Source organism: Gorilla gorilla, chromosome 12 (genome assembly GCF_029281585.2).
Source record: "Gorilla gorilla gorilla isolate KB3781 chromosome 12, NHGRI_mGorGor1-v2.1_pri, whole genome shotgun sequence".
Lineage (NCBI taxonomy): Eukaryota > Metazoa > Chordata > Mammalia > Primates > Hominidae > Gorilla > Gorilla gorilla.
The window spans coordinates 5047997-5061048 of NC_073236.2; positions in this window are offsets into that span (position 1 = coordinate 5047997).

Here is a 13052-nt window from a genome sequence, read left to right on the forward strand (position 1 = left end):
TTATGGACAGTATATAATGTATATTTGGTGAAATTTGATATTTTATTTACAGTATATAATATATATTTAGTGTGCTTTCATATTTTATGTACAGTGTATTATATACATTTGGTTAAATTGTTATTTTATGTACTGTATATAATATATATTTGGTGTACCATGATATTATATGTACAGTATTTTAGATGTATTTGGTGTACTTTGACATTTTATGTGCAGTATATAATACATATTTTGTGTACTTTGATATTTTATGTACAGTATGTAATATATGTTTCGTGACATTTGATATTTTATGTACAGTATACAACATATAATTGGTGTACTTTGACAATTTATGTACAGTATATAATATATATTTGTCATACTTTCATATTTTATGTACAGTATATAACCTATTTTGAGAAATTTGATATATTATCTACAGTATATTATGTATATTAGGTGTACTTTGATATTTTAAGTACAGTATATAGTATATATTTGGTGAAATTTGATATATGTCGTACAGTGTATAATACATATTTCGTGTACTTTGATATTTTATGTACAGTATATAATATATATTTGGTGTACTATGATATTTTATGTACAGTATATAACATATTTGGTGTACTTTGATATTTTATGTACAGTATATGATGTATATTTGGTGTACTTTAATATTTTATGTATAGTATATAATATATATTTGGTGTACTTTCATATTTTATGTACGGTATATATTATATATTTGGTGTACTTTGATAACTTATGTGTAGTATATAATATATATTTGGTGAAATTTGATATTTTATGTACGGTATATAATATATACTTGGTGTACTTTGATATTTTATGTACAGTATATAATATATATTTGGTGTAGTTTGATATTTTATGTACAGAATAATAATGAATATTTTGTGTACTTTGATATTTTATGTACAGTAAATAATAAGTATTTGGGAAATTTGATATTTTTCATACAGTATAAAATACATATTTGGTGTACTTTGATATTTTATGTACAGTATATAAAATATGTTTGTGATATTTGATATTTTATGTACAGTATATAATATATATTTGGTGTACTATGATATTTTATGTACAGTATATAACATATATTTGATGAAATTAGAAATTTTATGTACAGTATATAATATACATTAGGTGACATTTGATATTTTATGTACAGATTGTAATATATATTTAGTGTAATTTCATATTTTATGTTGAGTATATTATATACATTTGGTGAAATTTGATACTTTATGCACTGTATATAATGTATATTTGGAGTACTTTGATATTTTATATAGAGTATATAATATATATTTGGTGAAATTTGCCATTTTATGTACATTTTATAATATATGTTTGGTGTACTTTGATATTTTAAGTAGAGTATAAAATATATATTTGTTGAATTTTGATATTATATGTACAGTATATAATATACATTTGGTTTACTTTCATTTTTAATGTACAGTATGTTATAAATATTTGGTGAAATTTGATATTTTATGTACAGTGTATAAAAGGTATTTGGTGAAATTTGATATTTTATGTACAGTACATATGTCTATTTGTTGAACTTTCATATTTTACGTACATTATATAATACAGATTTGGTGAAATTTGATATTTTATGTACTGTAGGTAATATATATTTGGTGAAATTTGATATTTTATGTACAGTGTATAATATATATTTGGTGAAATTTGATATTTTATGTCCAGTATATAATATATATTCAGTGAAATCTGATGTTTTATGTACAGTATATAGTACATATTTAGAGTGTTTTCATATTTTATATTGAGTATACTATATACATTTGGGGAAATTTGATATTCTATGTGCAATACATAATATATATTTGGTGTATTTCAATAATTTATATATAGTATATAATATATGTTTGGTGAAATTTGATATTTTATGTACAGTATTTAATATATATTTGGTGTACTTTCATATTTTATGTAAAGTATATAGTATATATTTGGCGAAATTTGATATTTTATGTACAGTATATAATATATATTTGTTGTGCTTTCATATTTTGTGTACAGTATATAATATATATTTGGTGAAATATGATATTTCATGTACAGTATATAATATATATTTGGAGTATATTATATTCTATACTGTATATAATATATATTTGTTTAAATTTGATATTTTATGTGCTGTATACAATATATATTTGTTGAAATTTGATACTTCATGTACAGCATATAATATATATGGTGTACTTTGACATTTTATGTACAGTGTATAATATATATTTTGTATACGTTGATATTTTATGCAGAGTATATAATATACATTCGTTGAAATTTCACATTTTATGTAAAGTATATAATATGAATTTGGTGGAATTTGACATCTTATGTGCAGTATATAAGATATATTTGTCGTAATTTGATATTTTATGTACAGAATATCATATATATTTGGTGTCCTTTCATATTTTATGTACAGTATATAATACATATTTGGTGAAATTTAATATTTCATGTACAGCATAAAATACATGTTCGGTGAAATTTGATATTTCACGTAGAGTAGATAATATATATTTGGTGTACTTTGATATTTTATATACTGTAGGTAATATATATTTGGTGAAATTTGATATTTTATGTACAGTACATAAGATGAATTTGGTGAAATTTGATATTTTATGCACTGTATATAATATATATTTGGTGTATTTTGATAATTTATATATAGTATATAATATATGTTTGGTGAAATTTGATATTTTATGTACAGTATACAATATATATTTGGTGTGCTTTAATATTTTGTGTACAGTATATAATATATATTTGGTGAAATATACTATTTCATGTACATTAAATAATACATATTTGGGTACTTTTATATTCTATACTGTATATAATATATATTTCTTTAAATTTGGTATTTTATGTGATGTATAAAATATATATTTGTTGTAATTTGATCCTTCATGAACAGTATATAATATATACGGTGTACTTTGACATTTTATGTACAGTATATAATACATATTTGGTATACCTTGATATTTTATGTACAGTATATAACATATATTGGTTGGAATTTGACATTTTATGTAAAGTATATAATATATATTTTGTGTAATTTCTTACCTTATGTGCAGTTTGTAATATAGATTTGGAGTAATTTGATATTTTATGTACAGTATATCATATATATTTGATTCAATTTCATATTGTATGTACAGTATATAATACATATATGGTGAAATTTGATATTTCATGTACATATAAAATATATATTTGGTGAAATTTGATATTTCATGTAGAGAAGATAATATATATTTGGTGTACTTTGATATTTTATATTCTGTAGGTAATATGTATTTGGTGAAATTTGATATTTTATGTACAGTATATAATATATACTTGATGTACTTTGATATTTTATGTACAGTAGATAATATATATTTGGTGAACTTTGATATTTTATGTACAATATATAATGTATAATTGGTGTACTTTGATAATTTATGTACAGTATAAAATATATGTTTGTGAATGTTGATATTTTATGTACAGTATATTATGCCTATTTGGTGTACTCTGATATTTTATGTACAGTATATAATGTATATTTGGTGTACTTTGATATTTTATGTACAGTATATAATTTATATTTGTGAAATTTGATATTTTATGTTCAGTATATAATATATATTTGGTGTACTTTGCTATTTTATGTTCAATATATATTATATATTTGGGGAAATTTGATATTTTATGTACATTATATAATGTATAATGGGTGTACTTTGATACTTTATGAACAGTATATAGTATATATTTGTGAAAATTGATATTGTATGAACCGTATATAATATATATTTGGTGTAATTTTATATTTTATGTGCAGTATATAATATATAATTGGGGGAATTTGATATTTTGTGTACAGTATATAATATATATGTGGTGTACATTGCTATTTTATGTACAGTATATAATAGATATTTCGTGTAATTTGATATTTTATGTACAGCATAAAATATATATTTGGTGTACTTTGATATTTCATGTAAGTATATAATATCTATTTGGTGTACTTTGATATTTTATGTACAGTATATAATCTATATTTGGTGTACTTTGACAGTTTATGTACAGTATATAATATATATTTGGTGTAATTTCCTACTTTATGTACAGTGTATAGTATATATTTGGTGAAATTTGGTATTTTATGTACAGTATATAATATATATTTGGTGTAGTGTGATATTTTATGTACAGTATATAATATATATTTCGAGAAATTTGATATTTTATGTGCAGTATACAATGTATATTTGGTGTACTTTGATATTTTATGTACAGTACATAATACATATTTGGTGAAATTTGATATTTTTTGTACAGTATATTATATACATTTCTTGAAATTTTATATCTAATGTACAGTATATAATATATATTTGGTGTACTTTCACATTTTATGTACAATATAGTATATATATTCGGTGAAGTATGATATTTTACGCACAGCAAATAATATATATTTGGTGTACTTTGATATTTTTTGTACAGTATTTAATATATATTTGGTGAAATTTGATATTTTTTGTACAGCATATAATATATATTTGGTGTACTTTGATATTTTATGTACAGTATATTATATATATTTGGTGTAATTTGATATATTATATACAGTATATAATACATATTTTGTGTACTTTGATATTTTATGTGCAGTATATAATATATATTTCGTGAAATTCAATATATTTTCTACAGTATATAGTATGTATTTGGTGAAATTTGATATTTTATGTACTGTATATAATATATATTTGGTGAAATTTGATATTTTATGTACATTAGATAATATATCTTTGGTGTTCTTTGATGATTTATGTACAGTATAAAATGTATATTTGGTGTACTTTGGCATATTATGTACAGTATATAATATATATTTGTGAAACTTGATATTTTATATACAGTATGTAATATATATTTGGTGTACTTTGAATTTTATGTGCAGTATATAATGTATATTTGGTGTACTTTCATAATTTATGTACAGTATATAACATATATTTGGTGTACTTTGATATTTTATGTACAGTACATGATATGTATTTGAAGTACTTGATATTTTATGTACAGTATATAATGTGTATTTGGTGAAATTTGATATTTTATGTAAAATAGATAATATATATTTGGTGAACTTTGATATTCTATGTACAGTATATAATATATTTTTGGTGTACTTTCATATTCTATGTACAGTATATAATATATATTTGGTGTACTTTGATATCTTATGTACAGTATATAATGAATATTTTGTCTACTTTGTTACTTTATGTACAGTTTACAATATGTATTTGTTAAATTTGATATTTTACGTACAATATACAATATATATTTCTTGTACTTTGATATTTGTGTACAGTATTCAATTTATATTTGTGAAATTTGATATTTTATGTACAGTATATAATGTATAGTTGGTGTACTTTGATATTTTATGTACAGTATATTATATACATTCGGTGAAATTTGATATTTTATGAACAGAATATAACATATATTTGGTGTACTTTGATATTTTATGTACATTATATAATATATATTTGGTGTACTTTATGTTTTATGTACAGTATATAATATATATTTCTTGAAATTTGATATTTTATGTACAATATACAATATATATTTATTGTATTCTCACATTTTATGTGAAAATTTGGTGAAATTTGATATTTTATGTACAGTATATAATAAATATTTAGTATACTTTCATATTTTTTAACAGTATATTGTATAAATTTCGTGAAATTTGATATTTTATGTACAGTATATAATGTATATTTGGTGTACTTTGACATTTTATGTACAGTATATTATATGTATTTGGTGAACTTTGATATATTATGTACAGTATATAATACATATTATGTGTACTTTGATATTTTATGTACAGTATATAATATATATTTCGTTACATTTGATATTTTATGTACAGTATACAATATATATTTGGTGTACTTTCATATTTTATGTTCAGTATAGTATACACATTAAGTGAAATTTGATATTTTTTGTACAGTACATAATATATATTTGGTGTACTTTGATATTTTTTGTACTGTATATAATATATATTTGGTGTACTTTGATATTTTAGGTACAGTAAATAATATATATTTGGTGAAATTTGATATTTTTTGTAAAGTATATAATATATATTTCGTGTACTTTGATATTTTATGTACAGTATGAAATATATATTTGGTGTTCTATGATATTTTATGTACAGTATATAACAAATATTTGGTGTACTTTGATATTTTATGTACAGTATAAAATATATTTTTGGTGTACTTTGATATTTTATGTATAGTATATAATATATAATTGGTGAAATTTGATATTTTATGTACATTATATAATACATATTTGGTGTACTTTGATATTTTATGAACACTATATAATATATATTTGGTGTACTTTGATATTTTATGTACGGTATATAATGTATACATGGTGTAATTTGATATTTTATGTACAGTATATAAAATACATTTGTGAAATTTGTTATTTTATGTATAGTATATAATGTGTATTGGTGTACTTTGATATTTTAGGTACAGTATATAATATATAATTGGTGAAATTTGATACTTTATGTACAGTATATAATACATATTTGGTGCACTTTGATATTTTATGTACAGTATATAATATTTATTTGGTGTACTTTAATATTTTATGTAAAGTAGATAGTATATATTTGGTGTAGTTTGATATTTTATGTACAGTATATAATGTATAGTTGGTGTACTTTGATATTTTATGTAGAGTATATAATGTATATTTGGTGTACTTTGATATTTTGTGTACAGTATATAATATATGTTTCTGAAATTTGATACTTTATGTACAGTAAATAATATATATTTGGTGTACTTTCATATTTTATGTATAGTATGTGATATATATTTTGAAATTTGATATTTTATGTACAGTATATAATACATATTTGGTGTACTTTGATATATTATGTATAGTAGAAATTATATATTTGGTGTACTTTGATATTCTAGGTACGGTATATAATATATATTTGGTGTACTTTGATATTTTATGTACAGTATATAATATATATTTGGTTTAATTTGATATTTTATGTACAGTATATAACATAGATTTGGTGTACTTTCATATTTTATGTACAGTATATAGTATATATTTGGTGAAATTTGATATTTTATGTACAGTAGATACTATATATTTGGTGATATTTGATATTTTATGTACAGTATATAATATATATTTTCTGAAATTTGATATTTTATGGACAGTATATAATGTATATTTGGTGAAATTTGATATTTTATTTACAGTATATAATATATATTTAGTGTGCTTTCATATTTTATGTACAGTATATTATATACATTTGGTTAAATTGTTATTTTATGTACTGTATATAATATATATTTGGTGTACCATGATATTATATGTACAGTACATTAGATGTATTTGGTGTACTTTGACATTTTATGTGCAGTATTTAATACATACTTTGTGTACTTTGATATTTTATGTACAGTATGTAATATATGTTTCGTGACATTTGATATTTTACATACAGTATACAACATATAATTGGTGTTCTTTGACATTTTATGTAGAGTATATAATATATATTTGTCGTACTTTCATATTTTATGTACAGTATATAACATATTTTGAGAAATTTGATATTTTATCTACAGTATATTATGCATATTAGGTGTACTTTGATATTTTATGTACAGTATATAGTATATATTTGGTGAAATTTGATATATGTCATATAGTGTATAATACATATTTCGTGTACTTTGATATTTTATGTACAGTATATAATATATATTTGGTGTACTTTGATATTTTATGTACAGTATATGATGTATATTTGGTGTACTTTAATATTTTATGTATAGTAAATAATATATATTTGGTGTACTTTCATATTTTATGTACGGTATATATTATATATTTGGTGTACTTTGATATTTTATGTGTAGTATATAATATATATTTGGTGAAATTTGATATTTTATGTACGGTATATAATATATATTTGGTGTACTTTGATATTTTATGTACAGTTTATAATATATATTTGGTGTAGTTTGATATTTTATGTACAGAATAATGATGAATATTTTGTGTACTTTGATATTTTATGTACAGTATATAATAAGTATTTGGGAAATTTGATATTTTTCATACAGTATAAAATATATATTTGGTGTACTTTGATATTTTATTTACAGTATATAAAATATGTTTGTGATATTTGATATTTTATGTACTGTATATAATATATATTTGGTGTACTATCATATTTTATGTACAGTATATAACATATATTTGATGAAATTTGAAATTTTATGTACAGTATATAATATATATTAGGTGAAATTTGATATTTTATGTACAGATTGTAATACATATTTAGTGTACTTTCATATTTTATGTTGAGTATATTATATACATTTGGTGAAATTTGATACTTTATGTACTGTATATAATGTATATTTGGAGTACTTTGATATTTTATATACAGTATATAATATATATTTGGTGAAATTTGGCATTTTATGTACAGTTTACAATATATGTTTGGTGTACTTTGCTATTTTATGTAGAGTATAAAATATATATTTGTTGAATTTTGATATTTTATGTACAGTGTATAATATACATTTGGTTTACTTTCATTTTTAATGTACAGTATGTTATAAATATTTGGTGAAATTTGATATTTTATGTACAGTGTATAATAGGTATTTGGTGAAATTTGATATTTTATGTACAGTACATATGTCTATTTGTTGAACTTTCATATTTTACGTACATTATATAATACAGATTTGGTGAAATTTGATATTTTATGTACAGTAGGTAATATATATTTGGTGAAATTTTATATTTTATGTACAGTATATAATATATATTTGGTGAAATTTGATATTTTATGTCCAGTATATAATATATATTCAGTGAAATCTGATGTTTTATGTACAGTATATAGTACATATTTAGTGTGTTTTCATATTTTATATTGAGTATACTATATACATTTGGGGAAATTTGATATTCTATGTTCAATACATAATATATATTTGGTGTATTTCAATAATTTATATATAGTATATAATATATATTTGGTGTACTTTGATATTTTATGTACAGTATATAATATATATTTGGTTTAATTTGATATTTTATGTACAGTATATAACATAGATTTGGTGTACTTTCATATTTTATGTACAGTATATAGTATATATTTGGTGAAATTTGATATTTTATGTACAGTAGATACTATATATTTGGTGATATTTGATATTTTATGTACAGTATATAATATATATTTTCTGAAATTTGATATTTTATGGACAGTATATAATGTATATTTGGTGAAATTTGATATTTTATTTACAGTATATAATATATATTTAGTGTGCTTTCATATTTTATGTACAGTATATTATATACATTTGGTTAAATTGTTATTTTATGTACTGTATATAATATATATTTGGTGTACCATGATATTATATGTACAGTATATTAGATGTATTTGGTGTACTTTGACATTTTATGTGCAGTATTTAATACATACTTTGTGTACTTTGATATTTTATGTACAGTATGTAATATATGTTTCGTGACATTTGATATTTTACATACAGTATACAACATATAATTGGTGTTCTTTGACATTTTATGTAGAGTATATAATATGTATTTGTCGTACTTTCATATTTTATGTACAGTATATAACATATTTTGAGAAATTTGATATTTTATCTACAGTATATTATGCATATTAGGTGTACTTTGATATTTTATGTACAGTATATAGTATATATTTGGTGAAATTTGATATATGTCATACAGTGTATAATACATATTTCGTGTACTTTGATATTTTATGTACAGTATATAATATATATTTGGTGTACTTTGATATTTTATGTACAGTATATGATGTATATTTGGTGTACTTTAATATTTTATGTATAGTAAATAATATATATTTGGTGTACTTTCATATTTTATGTACGGTATATATTATATATTTGGTGTACTTTGATATTTTATGTGTAGTATATAATATATATTTGGTGAAATTTGATATTTTATGTACGGTATATAATATATATTTGGTGTACTTTGATATTTTATGTACAGTTTATAATATATATTTGGTGTAGTTTGATATTTTATGTACAGAATAATGATGAATATTTTGTGTACTTTGATATTTTATGTACAGTATATAATAAGTATTTGGGAAATTTGATATTTTTCATACAGTATAAAATATATATTTGGTGTACTTTGATATTTTATTTACAGTATATAAAATATGTTTGTGATATTTGATATTTTATGTACTGTATATAATATATATTTGGTGTACTATCATATTTTATGTACAGTATATAACATATATTTGATGAAATTTGAAATTTTATGTACAGTATATAATATATATTAGGTGAAATTTGATATTTTATGTACAGATTGTAATACATATTTAGTGTACTTTCATATTTTATGTTGAGTATATTATATACATTTGGTGAAATTTGATACTTTATGTACTGTATATAATGTATATTTGGAGTACTTTGATATTTTATATACAGTATATAATATATATTTGGTGAAATTTGGCATTTTATGTACAGTTTACAATATATGTTTGGTGTACTTTGCTATTTTATGTAGAGTATAAAATATATATTTGTTGAATTTTGATATTTTATGTACAGTGTATAATATACATTTGGTTTACTTTCATTTTTAATGTACAGTATGTTATAAATATTTGGTGAAATTTGATATTTTATGTACAGTGTATAATAGGTATTTGGTGAAATTTGATATTTTATGTACAGTACATATGTCTATTTGTTGAACTTTCATATTTTACGTACATTATATAATACAGATTTGGTGAAATTTGATATTTTATGTACAGTAGGTAATATATATTTGGTGAAATTTTATATTTTATGTACAGTATATAATATATATTTGGTGAAATTTGATATTTTATGTCCAGTATATAATATATATTCAGTGAAATCTGATGTTTTATGTACAGTATATAGTACATATTTAGTGTGTTTTCATATTTTATATTGAGTATACTATATACATTTGGGGAAATTTGATATTCTATGTTCAATACATAATATATATTTGGTGTATTTCAATAATTTATATATAGTATATAATATATATTTGGTGAAATTTGATATTTTATGTACAGTATTTAATATATATTTGGTGTACTTTCATATTTTATGTAAAGTAGATAGTATATATTTTGCGAAATTTGATATTTTATGTACAGTATATAATATATATTTGTTGTGCTTTCATATTTTGTGTACAGTATATAATATATATTTGGTGAAATATGATATTTCATGTACAGTATATAATATACATTTGGAGTATTTTACATTCTATACTGTATATAATATATATTTGTTTAAATTTGATATTTTATGTGCTGTATACAATATATATTTGTTGAAATTTGATACTTCATGTACAGTATATAATATATACGCTGTACTTTGACATTTTATGTACAGTATATAATACATATTTTGTATACGTTGATATTTTATGTAGAGTATTTAATATACATTCGTTGAAATTTCACATTTTATGTAAAGTATATAATATGAATTTGGTGGAATTTCACATCATATGTGCAGTATATAAGATATATTTGACGTAATTTGATATTTTATGTACAGAATATCATATATATTTGGTGTCCTTTCATATTTTATGTACAGTATATAATACATATTTGGGGAAATTTAATATTTCATGTACAGCATAAAATACATGTTCGGTGAAATTTGATATTTCACGTAGAGTAGATAATATATATTTGGTGTACTTTGATATTTTATATACTGTAGGTAATATATATTCGGTGAAATTTGATATTTTATGTACAGTACATAAGATGAATTTGGTGAAATTTGATATTTTATGCACTGTATATAATATATATTTGGTGTATTTTGATAATTTATATATAGTATATAATATATGTTTGGTGAAATTTGATATGTTATGTACAGTATATAATATATATTTGTTGTGCTTTCATATTTTGTGTACAGTATATAATATATATTTGGTGAAATATGCTATTTCATGTACATTAAATAATACATATTTGGGTACTTTTATATTCTATACTGTATATAATATATATTTCTTTAAATTTGGTATTTTATGTGATGTATAAAATATATATTTGTTGTAATTTGATCCTTCATGAACAGTATATAATATATACGGTGGACTTTGACATTTTATGTACAGTATATAATACATATTTGGTATACCTTGATATTTTATGTACAGTATATAACATATATTGGTTGGAATTTGACATTTTATGTAAAGTATATAATATATATTTTGTGTAATTTCATACCTTATGTGCAGTATATAATATAGATTTGGAGTAATTTGATATTTTATGTACAGTATATCATACATATTTGATTCAATTTCATATTTTATGTACAGTATATAATACATATTTGGTGAAATTTGATATTTCATGTACAGTATAAAATATATATTTGGTGAAATTTGATATTTCATGTAGAGTAGATAATACATATTTGGTGTACTTTGATATTTTATATTCTGTAGGTAATATGTATTTGGTGAAATTTGATATTTTATGTACAGTACATAATAGATATTTGGTGAAATTTGATATTATATGTACAGTACAGTAATATACATTCGGGGTACTATGAAATTTTATGTACTGTATATAATATATATTTGTTGAAATTTTATACTTTATATGCAGTATACTATATATTTGGTGAAATTTGATATTTTATGTACAGTTTATACAATATATTTGGTGAAATTTGATATTTTATGTACAGTATATAGTAAATATTTGGTGTACTGTGATATTTTCTGTACAGTTTATT